Raw genomic sequence first — 24,717 nt, 5'->3', positions numbered from 1 at the left:
CCGTGTCAAAGTGTCAGGCCCTGGGACAGCCTCAGCAGAGCCCGGGCTGTTAGCGGAGGAGACAGGCCGTATGTCTGAACCAGGAACGCGCTGTCAGGACCGAGTCAAGCTGGCTCTTAAGTGTCTGTGTTGGAGAGATCCTCTCGTCAGGCCTACCCGGGAGTTTTTTTTTATTTATTTATCTTTTTTTTTTTTTACTGACAGATCACAGTGCCGTAGAAAATGTACATTTACTGTATAGATACGCGAAATGCATGATGTAGCCATTTCAAGGATAAGGAATTAAAATTCTAGGCAAATCAAACATTGGGCAACGCAAAATAAATTGTTTTGAGGGATGAAACAGAAATAATAAATACTGTAAACTATCCAGTTACTCCAGTCTGTTCTGCATTTGCAGCCCTCCACAGAATCAAGTTGCCAAACCACCAAATTATGTTTTTGTAAACATTTTAGCACATGAACCTGGTCCAAAATATACTGGTTTTCCAAGTCAGCCAAAAAAACATCATTATGCGAAATCTTAAGTGCTGAAAACCAAACATTGAAAATCTTGCGCGAAAAATTCCCGAAACAACTGTTTTGTCAAACGGCTAACGCAAACTATGTTTACTGGGTAGTTATTTCAGCCAAGTCTGATTCAAATACGTCAATAACATTTAAGTGCAAAAAAAAAACCAAAAACGAAAATGAAATTTAAAAAGCATATGAAAACAACAAACATTTTAATATATATTCACAAAGTAATTCATTTTTTTATTTATATGCTATAAGCCTCTTTTGTATCGTATTTACTGGGCGGGGCGTACACCCATTAATGCAAACAGAGTGGCGTGTCTTTATGGGTCAGACACAGCCTAACTGGCTTTATGCAAGATTACAGTCTTTTCCCGGAAAAGAACACATACTTAAGTTTGATAACCAGTTTAATAACAATTTCAGCGAGTTTGAAATAGGATCGTTTTTGGATCATATTGAGGGAGTAATAAAAGATTAGAGGGAGCGGGGGGGGTGGGGGAGGGGATGGGGGGATTGGTCTTCTCTGATGTGGCACAGTTTTTTTTGTTTTTTTTCTTTGCCTCTTCTTTACGTCCATCTTGTTTTGCTGTTTTAACCCCCTCTCTGCGTCCATCTGTTACCTTTGCTCTCCCTCCCAAGACTGATGACTGTGTGGACACGCAGACAGGTTTTAACTCACACGTGTCCCCCCCCAGGTTCTCCCGCGGGGGGGTTTTTTCCCCCACTGAAAAATAAATTGGATTGAATGGCCAGAAATTCAAACACAAGAGCTAGAAAGGGAGAGGGGTAAAAAAAACATATCATATGCTAGCAATAATCTCTAAGTTTTCTCCCCCTTTCTGTTAACTTGAGTGACAAAGCCTGACAAAACAATTTCAAGTCAACTAAGCCATGAAACAGATCTAAACAATAACTCGCCACACATAAAGACCTTAAAATCTGGACATCATGCAAAAGAAAACTGAAAATATATACACACAATTATATATATATATACACACACACACACACACATATATATATATGACACAGTCATGTTCTGTTTGAAATAAAAGAAAACAACAAATAAAAGACTGCTAACGCTATCACAGCTAGTTAAAACTCATCTCCGTATTTTGTCTGCAATTTGTCTGAATATAACTGTAAAGGATTCTGACTGACTGGGAAAAGGGGAGGAAGGGTGAGGGCAAACAGCAAAGAGCGCCCCCTAATGGCAAAGGCTCCAATATCAAAATCACCCAATACAGATGAATGCATAACAATTTCCAGCCTGCCAGCCAGCCATCCATCCATCAATCCATTATTTAACCCACTTATCCTGGTCAGGGTCAGGGGGCATGCTGGAGCCTATCCCAGCATGCACTGGGCAAGAAAATACCACTGTCTCAGTTCAATTAACAAAATAAATAACGGCAAAGATTTCTCCACCCTATCATTTGAACGGTGCGTTCTGCAGAATGGCAGAAAAAAAAATCACTCAAAAAAAACTGATTAGAGAGGAACTCATTCAACTTGTACTATTGAAACAACTGAATGATGTACAGCAACGGTCAAAGACGCAGCCTGGAGCCCGGTGCTCTAACCCCTACACCGAACGCCATTAAACGCGTTCATACATTTTAAAAAAAATGCTTTTAGTCATGCCACAGACGGAACCCGCCCACAGCTGGGCCCCTGAGAGAAGGCAGCGGAGGCTGCTGCAGAGCGGTGGGAGTGCGGTGCCTGTTCCCAGGGGAGGAGGCGGGACTACGCTGCTCCCAAAGTGTCTCAGGAGGGGACGTTTAAGGAGCGCCGGGGGGGGGGCAGCTCTCCCTCGACGGTAACCCAATAAAGCTCAGGCTTTCAGGCTCGCTTGGCCGTGCAAGGAGGCGCTTTCATCATCTCGCGTGTGGAGGTGGCGGTGCCCTCCAGGGTCTGGCAGCCGGGACGCGCGTAAAAAAAAGGGCTGGCCACCCACCCTGCCGTACCTGCTCTCCATCTCTTCTCTCGCTCTCTCTTTCCTGGTCTTACACTCCTCTCTCTGCAGTCTCTCAATCGGTTTCTGTTTGTCTCCTCAGTCGCAAATCTTCTCCTTCTTTTTCCCACCTGACTTCACTCTCTTTCTTCAAATCTCACTCAGCTCCATCCAAGGGTCTGTGTGCAGTGCACCCAACTGCGTGAAACAAACATGCCTGCTCAACTGTGTGAATGTGTGTGTATCAGCATCATAACAGTGTCAATCTACAGCGAAGCAGCACACGCCATTTAAAAACAACAGGCCTTCACACTTCCCCCATTTCCTCAAACGTTGACCTGCGCATGAGTCAGCCAGCCAGGCCTTTTCGGACGCCTGTCAGTACGGAGAGCCAGGCGCTTCCTGTCCCGCAGCTGGGGGAAGAGGAGCCATGTGGCACCCGTGTGTCGCTGCTCCCTGTCCCCTTGTCCTGGCGCCTCTCCCCAAAACGCCAGCGCTTTGATCTGCGCTTCAGTAACAGATCGCTCTGGGCCCGGGGCCTGCCTGCGGAACCGGGGCCTGCCTGCAGACCCGTCCAAACGGCTGCACCGCGAGGCGGGGGTGGGGGAAGGCTGCCAGAGCCAGAGCCGGGGCCACAGGAACAGCCTGAAATATTTAAGGCGCTCCAGCGACCACCGGCGACACGTTTCTGGTTAATAAGGACACCTGCGGGTCCCCCCTGTCCCAGCTCGGGTGTAAAAAGGAAACAGAGGGACTGAGCAGGAGGCTCAGTGGGACGAGCATCTGCGACTGGCACAGGCCAACGGGCCTTTTAATTTCCCTACTTCAGCTGCATGCCGTGTCCTTGCCCAGCAAACCTGGCAAACGCGGAAGAGAAGCACCAGTACTGTTGATCTTCTGCACCTCCTACTCTCTATCTATATCTCTATCTATCCACCTCTCTATCTATCTCTCTATCTATCCACCTCTTTATCTATCTCTCTCTATCTCTCTATCTATCCAGCTCTATCTAGCTATCTATCTCTCTTTTTCTCTCTCTCATAAGACACTGCTGACATTTACAACAGATAAACTGTAGCTAATGGAAACATTGACAGTGCTGAAAACTACCATTAAAAAAACACTTTTTTAATGTCCCATAGGAAAGGCTTTGGCCCAAAACGTTGAGCTGTGTGGTGCTGGCAGCTCTGTTAAACTAATGATTTATTAAATTATGTATTATTTTGCCCAGACACTGCACTCCCTCTTTATACTGTTTACTTTCACACTCACGTTTGATGAGACACACTGGGTTATTAGCACTGCAAACAGCAAGCCGCTATTACACCAGAGCTCACTTACAAGGACCTTCTGCCTTTCAAACACCCATAGGAAGCCATTTATATTCATATATGATTCATTATCAGGCATGCCACACATCGCTAACATTTTACACATGATGTATTTATTTATTGTACTATATATAATATTTATAACATATTTTACTGAAGCACAATTACTCAGCTCAAGGGTAATTCAACACGTATTACCAGAGATTTGAACAGGCAATCTTGTGGTCCGATCTGGGATCATTTCACCACAACACTTATTAAACAGCAGATTAAATTTTCTTACAGTTGAAATGCGTATTTCACATTAAATTTTTGACTATGACGAACATATTCAGTGAATGAAGCAAAATGTTTCCCCTATCACATAAATGATCTGTTTGAAGTATATTATTTTCACCCAATTAAATCAAGCTTCTCGTGCCATGATATTCCCAGTCATGTAAAAATAATTACTGCCTGCGGACGCATAATTGGATAAAAAAAGGCCATTACAAACCAAAATGTGCACTCTTCTATTACCACAGAACATCATGATAAGGACCTTCATCCAACCAATGAGCTAACAGCGTATACTACAGAGGTTATCGCTTCCTCCAATGAAAAGCTTAATAGTTTAAAAAGATGACAGTTAAGGGAAAGAGACACAGCCAGAGAGTGCGATTCCCCAGCCTGAGGGATCTTGAATTTCACGGTGGCACTAGGCTCCTTCCACTGGGGAATATCCATCCTTCAAACATACCCATAATTCCTCAGCCTCTCAAGTCCGCGAGAAGCCTATTTGTATTATTTAGTCTCGTCCCCTTGACAGCCGGAACCACCCGCGAGCGTCCCGCTAACTGACCTCGCGGCGCGATAGTGAGGCACTTATCTCGCGGGGGCAGATTTATATGGACAGGACACTTAGTTAGCCGCGGCCGGAGGAGACGCCAGAGCGCACAGATCACTGGGGGGGGGGGGGGCTGGGTGGGGTAGCGAGTCGCTGCTCCGGGGCCTCCGCGGCTCTGGGCCGCTCACGCGATCTCAGACCCACGACGCCGAGTCGCTCTGATCAGCTCGTCGGCACCGGAGGGCCTGACCGCCGGTGGGCCGGACACGTCCGAGGCGCTCCGGTTTCGCACCTGCGCCCGTACAGGTGCCGGCTGCCGGCGTCTCGATCCCCAGCCAATCGGACCGACTCGTTTGGGTCTGTGCTGCGGGGACCGGCTCGTTTGGGTCTGTGCTGCGGGGACCGGCTCGTTTGGGTCTGTGCTGCAGGGACCGGCTCGTTTGGGTCTGTGCTGCGGGGACCGGCTCGTTTGGGTCTGTGCTGCAGGGACCGGCTCGTTTGGGTCTGTGCTGCGGGGAGCGGCTAGTTTGGGTCTGTGCTGCGGGGAGCGGCTCGTTTGGGTCAGCTGTGCAGACCGGCTCGTTTGGGTCTGTGCTGCAGGGACCGGCTCGTTTGGGTCTGTGCTGCGGGGAGCGGCTAGTTTGGGTCTGTGCTGCGGGGAGCGGCTCGTTTGGGTCAGCTGTGCAGACCGGCTCGTTTGGGTCTGTGCTGCAGGGACCGGTTCGTTTGGGTCTGTGCTGCGGGGACCGGCTCGTTTGAGTCTGTGCTGCGGGGACCGGCTCGTTTGGGTCTGTGCTGCGGGGACCGGCTCGTTTGGGTCAGCTGTGCAAACTGGCTCGTTTGAGTCTGTTACGTGAAACAGCAGCGTTCCCAACAGCCGACATCCAGCACGTGACCGTTTTAATGTTCCCTGACAATGTTAGGCTAACATGCTTTTCAACAAGTTTCTGTAATACACTCCCCCACCCATCACTAAGCTTTCTCTGTGTTCTTCACATCTGAATCCTGTGAAACTTGGAAGACTGACAGGCAGAAAAAAACAAAGCACTTAAGCACTTGTTTTTCTTTGGGAATCAGTGATTCGTAACTTAGGTTACACACACTCAACCCCCACACTATACTGTTGGACAATGTTTTTGTCTTTCATTATTATCTGCGGTTAATAATACATAAGTGGGCCCTCTATAACTTGTTTATGAAAGGCTGATCAATCATTAAATGAAATAAACCAGCTCTCTAACACATTTTAATTACAAGTGAAGCAAAGTTCCAAAATTCAGCTCAAAGACCTTCCCCCAGAACTCCCTAAGCTTCCTACATTAAAAAAAAAAAAAAAAAACATTCCTTCATTTTATAAAGGAAATAAGACTCTGGGCACCAGACAAAGTGAAAAAGGACTTTAAGAGGGAGTTGAACAAAAAGCCACTTGGATTCAAGGGGATCAAATGTTACCTTTATTGCAGGTTGAAGCCCCCTCAATCAGTCAAATGAAAGGCCAATCAGTGCACGGCTACCTGGATCAGGTGAGACACAGACACCAAAGGGCTGTCCCACAGGCAGCACTTAGCCCAGGAGAGAGACTCAATCGAGTCACCGGCTTCACACTGTCACCAAATCACTACACTCAGCCTTTATCTGACCCCTAGTAAGAGCGGGTCATTCCACACGGCTGCTTTGGACTACAATAGGACTACATTTCCCACAGCTGCGGTCAGCAGGAAACAGACCTGCAGAAAGTAAAGCTGAAACGGGAAAGAAATGTAATCCTGCCCACTCTCCCTGTACAGATAAATTTGCACTTTATCCAAGACAGTAGTAAAAACGGTGGTCGCTTTATCAATGAGTGTGATTCTGCAATACTGTGTGTGAGCCTCATTGCCATTCTCTTCCACCATGTTTTACATGCCTTACCGTAATAATCACATTAGAGTTAATAATAGTATTGCTATCGGTTCAGGTTGAAGGTCAGCCGACGTCTGACGAAATGGCATGTGCAGGGGCAATTTTTCAAAAGGGAGCAAAAAAAAAAGGAAAAGAAATATCAGGTCTACACCACAAAGAGGACGGTGATGACTCGCCACCAACCCCTCCTTGCAGAAAGCCAATCCGCACTCCTTGAAAAACACAATAGTATTAATTTCATCGCTTTCCCCTAAAGGCCCCCCCCCCACCCACCTGCCCTCCCACCGGCCCCCCTTCTCCTCTCTTTTGAAAACAAGCCATGCATTAGATTTGAGGCTCAAGGTTATTTTGCTGAAAAACTCCATCTTTTTTTTTTTTTTTTTTGCCAGGATGCCAAGACAAATCATATTAACATGTTACCAAAGATCGCAAAACCTTTTGGCTACCTTTCTCCCTGCTAATGCCAGCAAACTTCATTAGGGGGGCGGGGGAGGGGGGGGGGGGGTTCCGGGGAGAGAGGGGGGGGGGGGCAATGCTTTCGGAAGCCTTGCATCTGTTGCAATTACAAATAAGTTCCTTCATAGGGCCATTTCCATGGGTGGGCTGCTCTCCTCAAGCGGCTGGCATCCTGACAACTGATTACTATTTTGAATGTAAAACAAGCCTGGGAAGGCATCTCAAGTAACCGCTTTGTTATTGAATAAATGTCGCGGGTAACAAAGTTTACAAAGCAGCATTTGTCAACATGTTTACACGATGAAGCCTTATAACTACGGCGACGGAACCGAAGGGGGGGGGGGGGGGAAGAGGGGGAGTGGGGTGTGGAAAAAAACAGAAAAAAGCCCCCCGAACCTGATAAAGAAGCAAAAAAAGAAAGAAAAAAAAGAGGAAAAGCGGATTTTTCTTTGTGTTCTCTGTCCTTACACGCACGAAGACAAACAAGCGGGGACCGGAGGGACCGCGGCGCGGAGACAGAGGCCATTTCAGAACGCGTTCGATGAATATTCAGCGCGCGGCGGCGGCGGCGGCAAACGCAAAAAAACCGAAGCCGGCTGAGATACGCGGTGCGCCGGAGTCGCTCTCTGCCCCCCTCTCCCAGGCACTCCCGGGGCGGCCTCCGTCACCGGGACGTTCTGCCACCTGGACCGTCCCGTCACCCGGGCCGTTCTGCCACCTGGGCCGTTCTGCCACCCGGGCAGTTCCATCACCGGGACCGTTCTGTCGTTCTTATGCCACGCGGCTAACACGCAAACGCTGACTCGCAGTCCTCCAGCTGCACAGCACAGTGCATCACATGGCGGCCAGCAAGCATGCGGCACAGTGCAAGGCACCCACCGAGGCTGAGGAACAAATTAAACACAGGCCACAAAAAAACGCTGTGCCATATATATATATATATATATATTCCACTTTCAGTCAGAGTATGTTCTTTTCTTAATATTTTACCAGCTTCACTTTCATCTGGTTTTGATTAGTCAAATTATGCTCAGAAAAACAGACATTCTACTGTACGACCATTCTGATTTCTCCAACCTTGAACTTTCTGACCACCTCCAGAGGATTTAGAGGGGTTTAGAGCCATTTCTAAGGCACTACAGAATGCAGTGATTCAATGAGACACTCATCCGTGCTGTGTGCTCAGTGTCCATAAGTGCACTGCCAGTTCAAAAGTGTACTTATCAGCACTGAGTTTCCTTTCTTCAATAAGCTGTCAGCATGCATTAACTAAGATATTTTCTCTGCTCTCCATCTTGTGTTATGGACGAGGATGGTGATTTACAGCAGAACACTGTTCCTTCATTCCCAGTTAAAGAGATTACCCTGGATTAAACCAAAACCTCACTTCACTTTCACTCATTGTTTTATGCCTTCAGATGGTTAGGTGAATTCAGTAATTACCCAAATACATTTTTAACATTCCATTTCATTGAAAAGTTTTAATGAATCTTGGCCATTGATAGAAAAGACAGAAATGTAAATGTATATATTTACAAAATATATTGTAAATAGGACATGCGACAGACTGATCTGAAGGAACAGTTTATAATACAGTACAGCTACACCAAGGGCAGATATATCCTAAAAAAATATATAATAATAAATGACTGACACGTTTATCTTGTTTACAATAATATCTTGGGGCAATGGCGGGGTTAAGAGGAATTCATCAACAGCTTGCCCTGAGACGGCTGGATTGATTTCGAAGTGACAGGGGATGCTGAGTTATGAAGGGAGAAGTCCTTGAATGAAAGGTCCTGAAGCGAGTTGGGGGGGGGGGAGAGAGAGAGAGAGAGAAACGGATCAGTCCCTCTTCCTCCCAGTCACATCATTCACCCTCATCTCCCAAAAAACACCATGACGCCCAACGGTGAAAAAAAAAAAAAGTGCAGAGAGGGAAAAAAAGAAAGAAAAATCACTCCCTTTTATCCTGGATGAAACTTAGCAAGTTTGTACACACCTCTCCCTGACGGGCAGGAGGAACGATTAGAGCGAGCCCCCCCCCCCCCCCCCCCCCCCCCCCCCCCCCCCCCCCCCCCCCCCCCCCCCTTTGCCAGAAACGCCATTAATCTTCCCTCTTCATCTCCAGACACATGAGCCGGACCCACCCAGGCCCTGAACCAGCCTTTCTGTGTGTGTGACAGATAGGATCAGAGCCGTGAGCCAGGAGGCCTGTAGCGCACGGTTACCACAGATATCACTGCACTCCCTTCGCCGAGAAAAAAAAAAAAGCAACAGTTTAGGGCCCACTGTGAACTGAAACCCTAACCCCCCCCCCCCCCCCCCCCCCCCCCCCCCCGCCACCGATCGTAGTCAGAATGGGAGACGGGGGGGAAGAGGAGCGCCGCCATCGCTTCAGACGCCCGCCCGCGGGCGAGAGAGAGAGAGAGAGAGAGAGAACAAAGGCGCGTTAACTAGAGGAGCTCGCCCAGAAAGGGGCTCCAGCGCGTCAACAAAAAAAAAAAAAAACTCAAAAAAACCTCCGTCTGAACGTTCCTTAACACGGAAACTAACATGCCTCTTCAGCGCAACCACTGATGTTTAGATTTCACATAAATGTAGAAGAGTGTAGAGGAACTGTCGCAGAATAGAAAGGGGTAACCCCCCCCCCCCCCAACCCCTCTCCCACCGCCCTCCCCCCCCACGATATGATAGCTGATCACAGTAGCGGGACTAAAAGTTTAAATACGCCTCCTACTGCAGTGGCAGGTCTACCGTACATGAATGATATCTGTTTTTACTGATATCTGTCGTCCATTTTGCACTGTTTTGTTACTTGACAGGGCAAACTGTATTGCAGATACGTCTCTGGTCTGGCCTCATCCATGAAACGTACAACGTACAAGAGATTCTGTGGACCATGACTATTAGGCCGCATGGTTTTCGCTTATTTTTTTTATTTTTTAGCCGCTTACAATTTGGAATAATAGTTTGTTTTACTTTGACTTCTTTTCTTCACATTCTGTATCACAAATGACCCAAATATTTGACATGGTATCACAAAATAAGCATCTCCCCAAATGTTCTGGTGAACTCTGTTCTGGTACACTTACAAACAAATAAACAAATCACTGCAAATCACTATCAGACTGAAATCAGACCAGCTCACACAGTGAAAAAAAAAAAAAAACCTGCAATCGTTTCCAATATGCTTCTTAAATGAGAAAGAGCTATTTATTAGGAAACACAAGGACACGGAGCTCAGTGGGATTAGCAGCTCTAAGAAGACGCTGGAACTTTCCATCTGGGCCCAGGGGGCTAAACTATGCAGACAAGATGATGAGGGCAGTGGGAGTGGCAGGGGTATTGAGTCCATTTCTCCAGAGCTTTAGACTGTGCGTGTGTGTGTGTGTGTGTCCCCCTCCCGGTTAATCGAACACATTCATCAGGCCAGATTGCAACGGGGTGAGCAGCACGAACAGACCACAGAGCGGTTAATGCTCCCGATTTGTCTTTGGGAGCGCTCTCTCTCCTCCAAGATTAGCAAAGGCCCTTGTTTTATGAGGTCTGCTCCCTTCACCGCACCAGCGCAGAAGGGCAAGAGCCACAGCGCAGGCGTCTAGCTGACCCCCCAACTGTATCCCTCACTTTAACATCCTGACCTCTGACCTCAGCCATGACTCGAGAAATCCGTCTCACCTCCTCAGAAACAGGAGTGCCTGCCTTTGTCTTCGAAACGTGCGATTTCAACATCGCTCCTTTAAAATGTTCCGACCCCAGCGATCCTGCGGAGATGTTAGCGGTACACAGCGTTACAATCTGTAGCCCTTTCAAGTGCCCTCTGTTAAAAACCCGCGCAGATTTGTCAAAAAAAAAACCCTGCAGTATCTGCGCTGCCATCCAGCAATCGCTACGGTAATCTGGGAGCCTGACTCTGTCTCCTCTGATTTCTCTTTTAAAACCAGGAGCCGAGGGGGGGGTGGGGGGGTGGGGGGGGGCACTTCAAAGGGGAAGCGCCGCGCCGCCGCTAATTCTTCGGGTCGGCGAATATGGCGGAGGGGTCGGATTTTAGGCTCTCTCTCTCTCTCCTCCACTTCAAAGCACGGTGCCTTAAAAAAAAAAGGTCCGGGTTTATTTTGACATGGATTTCCAGAGGTGAATGAGAATCAAGCACCCACAACAGACCCTTAAGAAGTCAGACTCCTTCTCCCCCCCCCCCTCCGCTCGCCCTGACGGAGAGAGAGAAAAAGAAAAACAAGAAAATTCAATAATGCCGTTGAGAGGCGGGATTACCTGAGGAGACTCCACAGACGTCTGCGCTGCGCTGCCAGGAGAGAAATCTCAAGTGTCCCACTCCAGCTAGGCTAAAGGCAGATCTCAGAACACACATCAAAACTTCCCTTTGAAGAAACGCAAGGCAATTAACCCCTTTAGCGCTAAAATTACCAAAAAACTGCCAGGGAGACGACTTATATATATATATATAAAAATATATTTTTCCCCCCCCTCCAATGTTTGTTTTCAGACGAGATACTTTTTCCAGCAAAGAGATACAGCGTGTGTGCATGTGTGCGCTGCGCGTGTGCACGTGTGCAGCGCTTGCGAGACAACCTATTTCTGTCAGTCTGCGAATAAAGTGGGATAAACCTCTAGAGAAGAGCTAGCTGCACCGTTGGAAATGTTTGCTCTACATTATTTGTACTCGAGCTCACTTCTGAGGAACATGCTATCAATGCGGACGGAACAAAGACGCTCGGCTACTGGTGAATTTTAATCAAGCCACGAGCGCGCGAACGCACGCGGAAAAACAATGAGACTCATCCACATTTCTGACGTGTTTTCTTCGCCGATGCGCTCTCGTTGTTTGTATTTAAAAATAATTAGGCGAGAAAAAAGGTATTCGAACCCGTGTTAAATGTTGATTGTGCCTCAAACTGATGCTTCGTATTAGAGGTCATATTACGTATTTAGGGGTATTAACAAGGCCTGGAGAGGCGCAGAAAGATGATTAACGAAATATTTACAGTCGGCAACGACGAAGCGCGATTGCAATTATGCAGCAGATCTAGGACGTCCCTGCCCCACCAGAGGACTACAAAGAGGACGCGCTCCGTCTTAAGAGTCAGCGATGGTGTTCGTGCGCTGGGAGGGGGGATCAGAGAGAGATTAAAACCACCGGAGACTCGGGGAAGACTTCAGCGCCTCTCTTCCGCCAGCGTGGCGTCTCCCGCGGGAACCGCCGCTGCTCCCGTCAACGAGACGTCACCTGACAGGGCCGTCTCCTGCCGTCGTCTCCAGGCCCGTCAGCGTCGACGGAATCGCGGGAAACACGCGCCCCCCCACCCCCGCCCCCCTCCCCGTCAAAAGCCGCTGTGACTCGGTTTAGTCTGCGGAGCCATTACGCGAGAAGACGCATCGCCCAGCCAGCCAGGGCCCCCCCACTTCCGGCGAGCACCCGAGACCCCTGATCCGCACAATTAAGCAGAGAAACGGCCATTTCACAGCCATTCTGTATCTTTTTATTTTTTTTTGCTGAAGACGAATGGTTAATTTCATGCGAGATTTATCGCTTTCTAATCCTGCAGGATGCAGTGAAGATTCTGATCTTTTCAAGATATTGTTTTATGTGTGTGTGTGTGTATGTGTGTTTGGGGTGGGGGGGTTGGGAGGGTTTGGGGGGGGGGGGGGGGATTTTGAACCCGTTCTCCTGTGGCAGACAGCGAGATTACACAGTGATTATAAGCAACTCAATATTGTATGACAGGCCTTCCATGAGAGGGACTTACAATCATGTTTCATTAATTCGGCTTCAATGAAGCCTCATTTCAGGCCTCAAGGAGCTTAAGATTTATGTGAAATTAATAACACAACAGATGTCTTCACAATTTCCCTGTTCTGGTAATAAAAAAAAATAAAAAAAACTGATTACCTCAAAACTTGAATGTGTTAGAATGCCGACAAGTGGAGGCTGATACTCCTGGGCAAAATGTTATTCATTTAAATCATTCATACCCCAGGACAAGGAGGAATTTCAAATGTCAAGCTTCGTATAAAACTGTGATATTCAGCACTGTTGCACTATTAAAAAGAGAGGCACGCCACTGCTTCATATGAATAAGTCAAGAGTTGGATATTTAAGCTAAAAGTGTTGATAAGATAAGATTAGATCCATCTTTGATAATCACTTTAAAAACGTGGAGCTTTGGGGGAAGGGGCATGCAGGCGGCTTTGTTCTCGATAATTTAATAATCGCACTTTTTTTCTTTTTTCGCCTCCTCAAAGGAAAATAAACTGTCTGCTCGCGCGCAAAAATTTTAAAGACTTCCGTAAAAGACGTGGGATCTCTCAATTGCACCGAGCTGCCCCAGGCCAGACGCTCCCCTCTCACTCTTGTGCTGAACGAGGCTCTTCAAACAGCCGCCCAATTCAAAATCCAGTTCCTTTATCTTAGTCACCACAGCGCCAGGCGCTGCGCAAGAAGAGAGTTGAAACACCCGAGCGGGGACCTACAGTACAGAACAATCAGTGAGAGAAAAAAATGATCTTTTTACCATGTTTTTTTCTGTTTATATCATAATCAAATATGGTGACAGGGTCTGGTGGTGTGCCACACTTTCACTCTTAATATTTGAATGCATTCGAAAGGAAAAAGCTCAACGGCACTTTCATTACGCGAATTTGTCTTCTTAATTCTGTGAAATTGAAATGTCATCATTGACAAATGTCTATTTATATAGAGCCGATTACTTTTGGGTGATGAGCTTGCTGGCTACTGTAAAGACAGGGCTGAAAATATAATATTGGGCTTCTTTTTCAAACTCAGAGACAGCTTGTTGGAAGATGTTATTTTTTAATGTTTATGTCTTTAGACATTTCATATTTAGGCTAATTTTCCTGTATAATTATTATATTTAGCTGCTAACTGAACCAAAAAATGAATTAACAATCATTGAAAAAAGGTTCCATTACTTAAGTAATAAGCAACTACAGACAGAATGGACTCCTTGGTCTGTACAAACACCTGTGGCGTCAACAGATGTAATCATAATTTTAAAGTGTGACTTAAATCCTTTTGGTGACAAACTTTGACAAGTGAAGAAAACACAGGGACAAAGACTGTTAAGTCAGTGTAGTGGTGGAAGTGTGTAATCACACAGCTACATTAATTCTCCTTTGTAACAGCTATTCTCATGGTCAACCGATGGAGCTGGGTAGTGGTAATATAATACAAAATGAATAAAGTTAAATGAAAAACAAATTGAAAATAAATGTGTGACATATTAAAAGCCATTTGAGATGGGACCGATATTCTCTCATTACTTGTTTAGTTCAATTGTATTCTCCGCTTCCTCCAGTCAGTTGATCTATGAATTCAATTTTATGCCGCCTTCATTTAACAGGATTGTTAATGCCACCGCAGTCATACCGTGTGCCTTCAAAATTGTGTATGTCTTAGAAAATTTCTCATCTTTGTGACAAAGCAAGCGGGAGAAATCAGCTATTGATGGAAAACAATGAAATCGGAAAAACAATAAGAGAAAATCCTGGTTATTAAAGTGGATGGCAGAGTAATGCATAATTTAACTCCTTTCAATGGCTCCTCTGCAAAGTCTTTGTTCAGCCGGGGAGCTGCAGAGCTGCAATAATCGAAAAACTAGTTCAAACTTTTATTAAAAGCTAAGTCATGGCAAAAGCGAACCAACGGATGGGAAAAAAAGGCGTGCTGGTAATTTAATCTTCACACCATTATTATTGTTTTATTTCATTTTTAAATGAGACCTGTTTCAAGACAGAACACATCCTTCGGAGATAATAGGATCCAAGTTATTAAGCTCATAAAATTTGAGGGAAACAGGCCTTGAAGACTGTCACTCAAAGGGCCTGTAATGGTTTCTAATTCAGTTTAAATCTGAAAACCTTTTTAATGGGCGTGTTGGTTTCTTTCTGCTACTTAACGCTTCAACGGGCCTATTAGCTCGCAAACCCGAGCGCTGCCGTATAAAAGCTGTGCATATGTTAAAATGACATCCAGTTTATTCAGTTTAATTGATGTGGAAATGTTCAAAAATGTCCACGAAATAATTACATCCTCACAACAAGCAGAACACGCTACAATACCAACGCCGATAAATCTTCGCAGCGATTACAAGCCGCCAAAGTTCATGAGCACTTCAAGAGCGCAAGTTTGTTTAAACGAGGCAACCTTTTCCAGTCAAAACATAAAGACATATTAAAACCGAGCCAGGGGAAAGAGAGAGAGAGAGAGACAATGAAGAATCATTTTTCAGTGCGTTTGGAAGTCAAACGGCTTTGATGAAGGCAAACCGATATCCATTTAGGTTCTTCACTAGGAGGCAAAGTTTCAGAGAATAAAAGCGGAGGGGGTGGGCGGCAGTGAAAGCATATCTCCGACAAGGTGTTCATTTACTAATAAATGGTGGCTTAGAAGGGCTTCTCTGAGGGTGATACCGACGATAAGGGCCGGGGGGTTGGGGGGGGGGGTGATCCGGGGCGGGTGGAGCGTGGAGTTTGGCCGCTCGCCAGCATTAACTGTACTTATTACGCTCATCCTGTGGAGAGAGCATCCATCTCCCGCTCTCCGCTGACACTTCATTTATTCCCACATTCATTTGTCATGTCCCCAATCACCAAAATGAATAGAAACTCTCCGCCGTGATGGATAGCGTTTCTAATTAAGACCAAACAAGAGATCCAAACTCGAGCCCCGGCGCCATTTCCTTTTCTTTCTTTTTTTTTTTTTGTTTTGTTCTTCTAATAAAAAGGTCCCCGTTCACACAGCTCTATGAGTAATTCCCTTTGTAGACACTGCTTGTCTGCTGTAGGTCATTTGACTGGAGAGGCGGATTTCTTCCTCCTTTCAGTCTGACCAGCACACTTATTCCCACCGTCCGCTTGCTGCAAAGTTCACAACATGGAATTGACCGTTTCATTCATTTTACACTACATACCTCTAAATTGCACTGTTTTTTGGTTACGTGGAGGTAAACATGAGGTAAACTATTTACGAAATGGTTTACCTCATGGGGATGCTTTGTCAACCCTGTGCTGCAGCCATCTTCAGTTCCTGTTTGCTTCATGTGCTCTCTGCCTACAGCCTTGTCTTCAGCACGAGGAACATATGTTCAATGGGATACAAGTCGGGTGATTGACAACAAATTCCACTTTTGGGCTCTGAAAACCCCCTCGGTTACATTGGCATTATATTTAGGGTCATAGTTCTGCTGTGAGGTGAACGCTGCCCAATGAGTTTTGAGCCATTTGGTTGGATCTGAGCAGAGAAGATATTTCTGTGCACATGAGAATTCATCCTGCTGTCTGCAATCACATCATAAAATAAAGACAAGTGATACATGCCCTAACCAGAACACTACACCCTGTTCCACAGTTCCACAGACGAGGGGGGAAGACTTGGATCATCAGTTCCTCCTTTTCCCCACATTTCCCACACTTTGGTACAGGTTAATACTGGTCTCATCTGTCCATAACACTTTGTTCCAGAACTCTAGTTTTTTTAAATGTACTTTTTTTTTCAAACTGTAACCTGGCTGTTCTGTTCTTAAGACAACCTCGGTGAACCCTCTGAGAATATGCTAATATAGCCTTCTCTTTGTGGTAGTCTTTGACCTACATACATCCCGAATAGTGTTCTTGCCCTGTTTGACAGTTTAAAAGGGGTTTTTCCTCACAACTGAAAGTATTCTTTGGTCATCCACTACAGTGATCAAACCAGGTTGTTTGCTATTGCTGAGCTCAGCAACTCATTCTTGCTTCCTAACAATGTATCAAACACTAGATTTAAGACACCCGATGTTTTTGCTCTATCTTGATTTATTCCGATTTTTTGGCCTTGTGACGGAATACTTTACTGGCATGGCCACTTCTTTTTATTTATTTATTTATTATCCTTTATTTAACCAGGTCCTCATGTTGAGCGACAACCATGACAGACTCCAAAGGCAAACGCCACGCCAACAATCAACTATAGACCTACTGTTAGCTTTCTTTGTTAGCTTATGCATGAACCAATGATGCAAAGATACACAGCAGGCCAAGAAACAGCCAAATAGCCAACGGTCCAATTATTTTTGGTGCCGCAAAATGGGGGAACAAATTTGCCGTTACATTTCTAATCCAATGTGCTGGAGTAAGGAGCCAAAACAACAAAAATTGTGTTAATGGCCAAATAAATACAGACTGTACTGTGTGTGTGTGTTTTTCTCTTTCTCTCCCTCTCCCTTTCTATATATATATATATATATACATACACACACACACAATCATATATATATATATATATATATATATAGAGAGAGAGAGAGAGAGAGAGAGATTACAAAATGGAATGGCGGGATGGCTTTGTCAGTGAAAAAACTCACAACAACTGTGCTTTCATATTTCAGTCTATATAAATAATATTTATTCAAAAAAATCAGTTATGAATGATTTACTAACTTGCGAAAGATTGATTCTATCTGAATAAGTAGATTTTTTATAGTGTTTGTCACTTCCATTTTGGCATTTTGCAGTATCACACGGGCCAGGCATATAAAATAAGGTACTTTTTCAAATTGAATCCATTTTCAATTTTCAAAATAACTTCAAGTCATAAATCCAGAGCCAGAACACTAACATACTGAGAGTAATTAATCTATCCACAGTAATTAGGTACAATCAATATTGGTGGTAAATTCCAATCTCTTTCATCAAAACAGAAATGCGTCATAAAACCGTAGAAACCTGCTGTGTAGAATTTACACAATTACAAGTTACAATCAAATTGTAGTCGCAGGCAAAATCTAAACATATCATCACACAGACGATTCAGCTAAACACTAAACTTGTTCAGATAAACCTTTAACTCTTTCAACTTAATCTTAAATGTAAAGCAAGAAACAACAAGCTAACCAAAATGTTCTTTGTAACCTCTTTATAAACTCAGAATGCTTACACTAAACTTGTAATGCTCTGTATGTGACAAAGCAACGCTTGCTGTAATGTTTGCCTGAAGTTAAGGGGCAAAATTTGTTGCCGTCAGATTAAATCTGGGCCTGATTTTATTTCAAAATGGAGAGCAAAGGAGCCTTATCAGCTCCAAGCAATTCCAAGCAAAGGAAATGCACGTGTGCATCTTATCAAATTCTCCATATGGTAATGTAATGCAAAACAGATCCAGGAAGGCAGTCAAAGAGCTGGGCAGAGCCAGCAGGGCTTACTGTGGGCTGGTAATGTGCAATACAGAGGAGTATGAAGGGATTTCCTTTCAGGGAAAGTTTAGAAGTGCGTACGCGGATTAGCACAGGACGGGAGGGGATGAAAAATCACAGGGCAGAGCACTGACCACGGAAGTAAGGACGGGCAGGTCCACAAACTAGGAAAGTCAATCATTTTCAGGAGGAGTGAAAAGGCTGGATAAACTTACGGGACGGAGGAGAGGCGTATTTACGGAATTAAACAGAGTGTGACGCACGCACGCCCAGCTCTCGCGACGGTGTCAGCGAGAGGTAAAGAGCTCGGCGAAACCTGGACGCGAGAGGCATTGAAAAGAATCAATTACTATAAAGGCGTCGAAATCGCCCATGCATGTAACGCATCACGTATCTTAGCGTTTCAGAAGCCCCGTCTCCCGCATCGTCCCGCAGACTGCTTTCCGTATAATTACGAGGAGCCAGGACGCGACAAAGCCGAGTGTGAGGACATTAGAAACAAACCGTTTTTTTAAAAATAAGCTTTTTGTTAACAGAAAAATGATAAGTGAAATTACCATCACTGAGAACACCTGCTATCCGGCAATAGGCGCTCGGTAGGCTGTGCAGTGCACACCCTAACCTCGTGGGATGATGAGATGGAATCTTGTTGTTATGACTGCGACAAGAAGGTAAAACCCATTTCAGCGACAGTGCAAACAATCCCTCTTTCAAAGTGGGGCCTTATTTGCGTGCTTTTAAAGTAACGGGATATCGCTCAGGAACACACAGGGATTATCGCATTCAGCGAAAGTGGGAGCTCTTTTCAGCCACGAATAACACCACCTTACACTTACTGGTGTGCTATATGATGGGGGGGGGGGGGGGGGGAAGGTGCGCTATAAATTACACCTCAAAAAAATTAAAATGTTTTTACTGGTCGTACACTTGAGTGAAACCTGGCCCATTTAGTTCAATAAAACTAAAATATGAACATTAAATATGAAATAGGAACATTATTAAACTCTAAATTAAACTGCAAATAACATTAAAACACTGGATACCCCCCTCACTCAAAAGCAACAATAAAGTCCGACACTTGAGGCCAACCTGGTGCCTGGAGTCTCCTCCGCGTAATAATTCTTAATATTTTTTAAATATAGCTGCACTGCCAGTAAGGTCCATTCACACTTTTGACCTCAATCAGAGAAAAAGCCTCTGGTAGAGTTATAACATGAAGTAGCCACATTCTTAATCCAATGTCAATCAATGTAAAGACATGAAGAAAAAAAAAGCAACTGAGCATTAACTAAATCTTTTACGCTTCTTTACAGAGCTCAGTTATGGCAGCAAAACAAGACTATGACAGGGATAAGAGCTAAGTATTCGGAGAGCATGTGACTATTCGAACGTCAAATCATCTTTTTTTTCTTTGGCCATACATGTTGCAAGTTCGGTGAGTATCTCTGCTCTTCCTTTGCTTACACACGTTTGCGGGTTATAACCTGGACGGACAGAGCGCAGCTATAGTCCACTGCGCATTTTGTACACTTCCCCTTTTTTCGCCAAAACACAGGCAAAGCCTCTCTGCCTAAAAATGGGAAACAAGATGAAGGGATCCCTCTCCATAGGAGAGCAAAGGAAGAGGCCAGAAACCTGCACAGCAGGGCTGCTCATCTGCAGCTGTGGAGTGCTGAAGGTTTTTCCCGCTCTTTTCGCAGCGTTCAGACCAGTGGAATCTCTAGCAGAATGGCATTCCATTTAAAAATTCAACAAAAAAAAAAGTCTGTTAAAGGCATGGCCTTGAATGAAAGCAGGTATATTCCAATGCCCCCCGTTGAGCTGTAGCACGAGATAAAATGTCCGACGGACGCCGAGAAGAAGCTTCTCACAGGCAGGGCGGCCATTTCTTCCAGGGGCACCGCCTGATCATTCATTATTGGCGTGACTGTGTCACATGAAACAATGAACAGACCGCTCGCACTTGATGGATATACAAGGGTGCATACGAGGAGAAAGGTTCCCATTTAGCGCCCTAGTCTCCATGTTAAAGGTGACAGGCGTGATGGATATGACCGTACACACTGAATCTATCTTCAAAATGGAGTAATTACACACTCAATGCACGGATAGGGGTCTGCTTTCTCACTGATATGACAGGCTAGTAAAACTGAAGATATACAGATGTGTGTGCTTGAACCTTATGCAAGACAACCTCTACCAAAAAAAATAATAATAATAATTTTAAAATGAGGGCACGGATAAGAGAATCTAAGAGGCCTTGAGAGAAACATTTCATCTTCTGCCGATAAGAAGGAAGCTTATCCTGGTCAAGGTCATGACCCTGAAGCCAGATGCAAAAAGCATTTCTGCTCATTATTTTGGTTATTATTACCCTGTAACTGTGTGTGCGCATATACAGTACAGTATATACATATATATATATATATATATATATATATAGTATAAATACGCACACACAGTTGTGTGCCTACTGAGAGACAACAGACAACACCAACAGACTCCAAATGCAAATGCCACACCCAGAATAAATTATACGTTTTTTTTTAGCTTTCTTGTGAATGAATTAATGATGCAAGGACAAAGATGACCAAAAAACAGCTGAGCAGCCAATTGTCTGATTACTTTTGGTCCCACCTTTTTGGGCTGCAATTCCTACATGGCTCACTCAATATGGATGTAAATGGATGTAAATATTAACAGAATTAAATCTGACAGCCTGCACTTTAACCTCATATCCATCGTCTTATGTGCTGGAGCACAGAACAAAAATGACAAACATTGCGGCACTGTCCACATACTTAAGGACTGCACTCTATACAGAAAAGGGTTATGAAACTGAAGGTTGTGTTAAGTGTTTATTACTTTATTTACGAAGTTAGGAAGTAACTATTAAGTATAGAATAAATGAAATCTGAGAAATGTGATTAATGAATTGTTTGAGAAAAGCATAGCTGCTGATGGAACACTGTGCTGTCCCCTGTAAGTCATTTACGTACAGCACAAACTGTTTCACAAGCAATTACTGTACATCCTTATTCTTACAAGGACACACTTTTACATACTGTTAAAGGAGAAAGGATTTGGATCACAGGTTATCAATTCTGCTATTTCCGTTCTAGCAACAGCCCCGTGTGCATGTCTTTATAATTGAGCAAACGACATTTAATAAATATAACCAGAAATACAATGCAAGAACGCTGCATGGTTCAGATCATTACAATCGCAGACAGAAAAGTTCAATTTCAGCAGTGTTGTGATGCAGAAGACAACACACCTCAGCGTCGCTGTTGATTAGACTTGTGTTCTGTGTATTATTTTAGTTCATCCTGGTCCTGGAGCAGTCAATGCAATTTACACGTGTCCTTCATACCACTGTCACAACCTGCCGGGAGATTTCACAGTTCACTGATGCTTGCATACTTTCACACTTTCATCTCCGGGATTGCATTTACCTAGAATCCGCATTGCGGACCGAATCCAATTCCAATAACATCTAAAATATCTCATGCAAGTACGTGCGCGACCCATCGAGAGAGAGAGAGAGAGAGAGAGACTGAGATAGACTGAGAGAGAGAGAGAGAGACTGAGAGAGAGAGAGAGAGAGAGAAAACATTTACTAATAAACTGCGGAAGCCGTTCGTGTGATGTGTGAGGGTCTGTGTTCGTCGCCCTGCGTTTCCTGCTGAAGGCTGACATTCTGTTCTGGAAATTGCTCACGCATGTATTAGGCATTGTGTGTCACGGAAAACAGCACCCGGCAAATCTACGGTTTGGACGGGAGGAAAAAAGGCCGGAGTCTGCTGGGGGGGGGGACTCGATGCGAAGGAAACACAAACACCAAAGGCTTGAATTAAGAGAAAAACAACTGAGCCGTGTCTGAAAATCACCTGAACCCAAAGCACTTTTTCCATCTTTGATTTTTAAACAGCAGTAGGAAACAACGTGTCTTTTTTTCTCGCATGCACGCAGGTCATGCGGCTCCAACCAACGCCCGTCTCCAGGCATCCCGCGCGATTTCTCTACGGGATTCACATTTCCCCCCCATCTGCCCACCAGCACTCGCGATCTACACGGCACTTTCACGTCCGATTTTGTATGAAAATACGGATGGGGTGACCTGTCCCTACCCGTGTTATCCCAGCGCGCTGATGTGACCTAACACGAAAGCCAATCCTTGAGCAGGAGAGGGCCTCCTCTCAATGACTCCCTTCTTGTAGCTCGTTTAATTCTCTGAAGAACACAGAGTGCAAGGGACTCCTCCAGGGAACAGAAAGGAATTCAGAGCAGATTAATATTATGAACAGTAATATTCCCTGGGCGGTATTCCGCGTGCTCCGGGGATTACAGGGCTTCTGGGCGATTACCGAAAGGGAAGGGGAAAGGGGTACACGTCCCAAAAAAACTTTCATCTTCACCCAAGCCCGAAAGCACACGCGTGCAAGTGCGTGCACGCACACGCACACATACACGCATACTAATCCCAAAACCTGCTCGTCATCACAACACGCGACAGACGCAATGAGTGAGTCGGGGCTTAGAAACAAAGAAGCGAGTATCGATTGGCGCTCAGAGCAAGACAGTGAGGAAATCGTTCCTTGAACCTAAGACTGACACGAGGACTCATCAAATGTCATCGCTGTGTGCTCAGCCTAATTCAGCAAGATATCAAAAACAGGGTCCTTAGTGGGAGCAAATCCCACAAGAGGCAGCTCGGCACACGAGAAGAATCTCGACAGTTATGCATTTACCTCTCAATTTAAGTCGCACAAACCAACCGTGGATAATTTTTAAATCGATTCCCTTTGGTGCTTTCGGGAATCGATTTGGGTATTTCTGGGCACATCGCTGCCCATTTGCTCGAATAACTGAGGTTAAAAGCCAGTGCTTTGGCATACTCTGCATTTGAGGGGCGACATAGCTCAGGAGGTAAGACCGATTGTCTGGCAGTCGGAGGGTTGCAGGTTCAAACCCCGCCCTGAGCATGTCGAAGTGTCCTTGAGCAAGACACCTAACCCCTAACTGCTCTGGCGAATGAGAGGCATCAGTTGTAAAGCGCTTTGGATAAAAGCGCTATATAAATGCAGTCCATTTACCATTTATTTACAGCTTACGGAAGATGGATCCGGCCCATTATGACATGGAGACCCCTCCTGCCCTCTTTGAGCTCTATCCCGGGCGTCTGTGGGCTTGAGGCTGACACGTGGGGGTTCAGTACACATTTGGAGTCTGGCACCAGGCAGACGCCGGGGCACGCGTTGCCGAGTTAGGACAGGAAGTCACCCACAGGAGCTCTCTCACGATGCAGGGCTTAGCCACTTCCTCGCCACCTTTCACAGGAGGGGAGACACACCGTCGGCCCTGTCAGCACGTGGTGCCAATAAGCCCTGATAATTAAGGACAGGCCTCAAACGGCAGGCCAGAGAGAGCCGCTTTATCACCAAGAGAGACCGGCTGAGCAGGCTCCTTGAGTCTATAACCCATCTAAAGAAAACTGCAAGGATATTTTGGGCTGTTGCCTTTTCTGATAACATTAAAAAAATAACCTAATTCCTTTTTTTTGTTTTTTCATAATTACCTAGAAAGATAAAGGTTGTTTGCAGGAGGAAGGGGGGGGGGGGAACTTTACATACAAGTGCGGCCTATGCGGATGGCAAGATCTCCGGGATCATGCAGAGGAAGGAAGGAGAAGGGGCGCGAGAGGACACCCCCATGCAGAGTTTAAAACAGAAACGGCACCTCCTCATCCTGCCACCCCGCTCCACACGCGGGGCGAGCGGTGGGGACGGGCTCCCCGAAGGGTTCCGCTAATGAATTTTCCGCTCAGCTGCTTCCGAAGCGCGTCCCCCCTAATCGTCATGATTTGGGGCTCTGGGCAGGGGGGGGGGGGGTGGGGAAGGGAGCAGCGCGCGCACAAAAGCGGCCACTGTTCCCTCGTGGCGAATGGCAGCGGCGCTCTGCAGAACCGACGGCGCCTCCGCGCGCAGACAGGACGCCGTGCCGCTCATCTAAACTGCACGATGGGAGGCCTTACCGCGAAGAGGCGTCAAAAACGCACGCTTCGTTCGCTCTGCGCGTTTCGTGCGAAGCTCGCCGCTGAAATCATTTACCTGGCTGAACGTGCGCGTTTCATAAGGAACGTTAGCGACCCTTTCTGTGCAATTATGTCACTTAGAGCCACTCGTTGACTTATGCAGCGCAGTGTGAATGAACTAATAGTATTAATCGAAGGATAAATTGGGGGGGGGGGGGCACAAATTATAAAAGGAAAAAAAATCTGCTTTTCACATCAACTCTGTATAGTAGGAAATATCAAATTTATAGGCACATAATAAACTGACATTCTGTTTTGGAAGTATCTAATTCCAACTGGGAAACACAGCAGTAAATCTTCTGCTAAGATGATTCAAATACATGCTATTTGAATGCTGAAAAAGAAAATACATTTATTTTCCCTGGATCCCCGGTGTAGCAGTGAATGGCAGAAATATTACAATGTTCTTTAAAAGCATGCCGATGGAT

General features: G+C 45.5%; 1 long non-coding RNA gene across 1 annotated transcript in view; it reads right to left on the bottom strand.

The window, feature by feature from the left end:
- Positions 1-2,346: 2,346 nt before the first annotated feature.
- LOC118215606 overlaps positions 2,347-24,717 on the bottom strand; it is a 32,035-nt gene continuing 9,664 nt past the window's right edge. Inside the window, exon 4 of the long non-coding RNA XR_004762856.1 lies at positions 2,347-2,671. This is a non-coding gene — a long non-coding RNA (uncharacterized LOC118215606). The remainder of the gene's footprint in view (positions 2,672-24,717) is intronic.

Source organism: Anguilla anguilla, chromosome 16 (genome assembly GCF_013347855.1).
Source record: "Anguilla anguilla isolate fAngAng1 chromosome 16, fAngAng1.pri, whole genome shotgun sequence".
NCBI lineage: Eukaryota > Metazoa > Chordata > Actinopteri > Anguilliformes > Anguillidae > Anguilla > Anguilla anguilla.
Note: the sequence above shows the minus strand (reverse complement) of the source record. Positions and strands in the feature narration are given on the sequence as shown.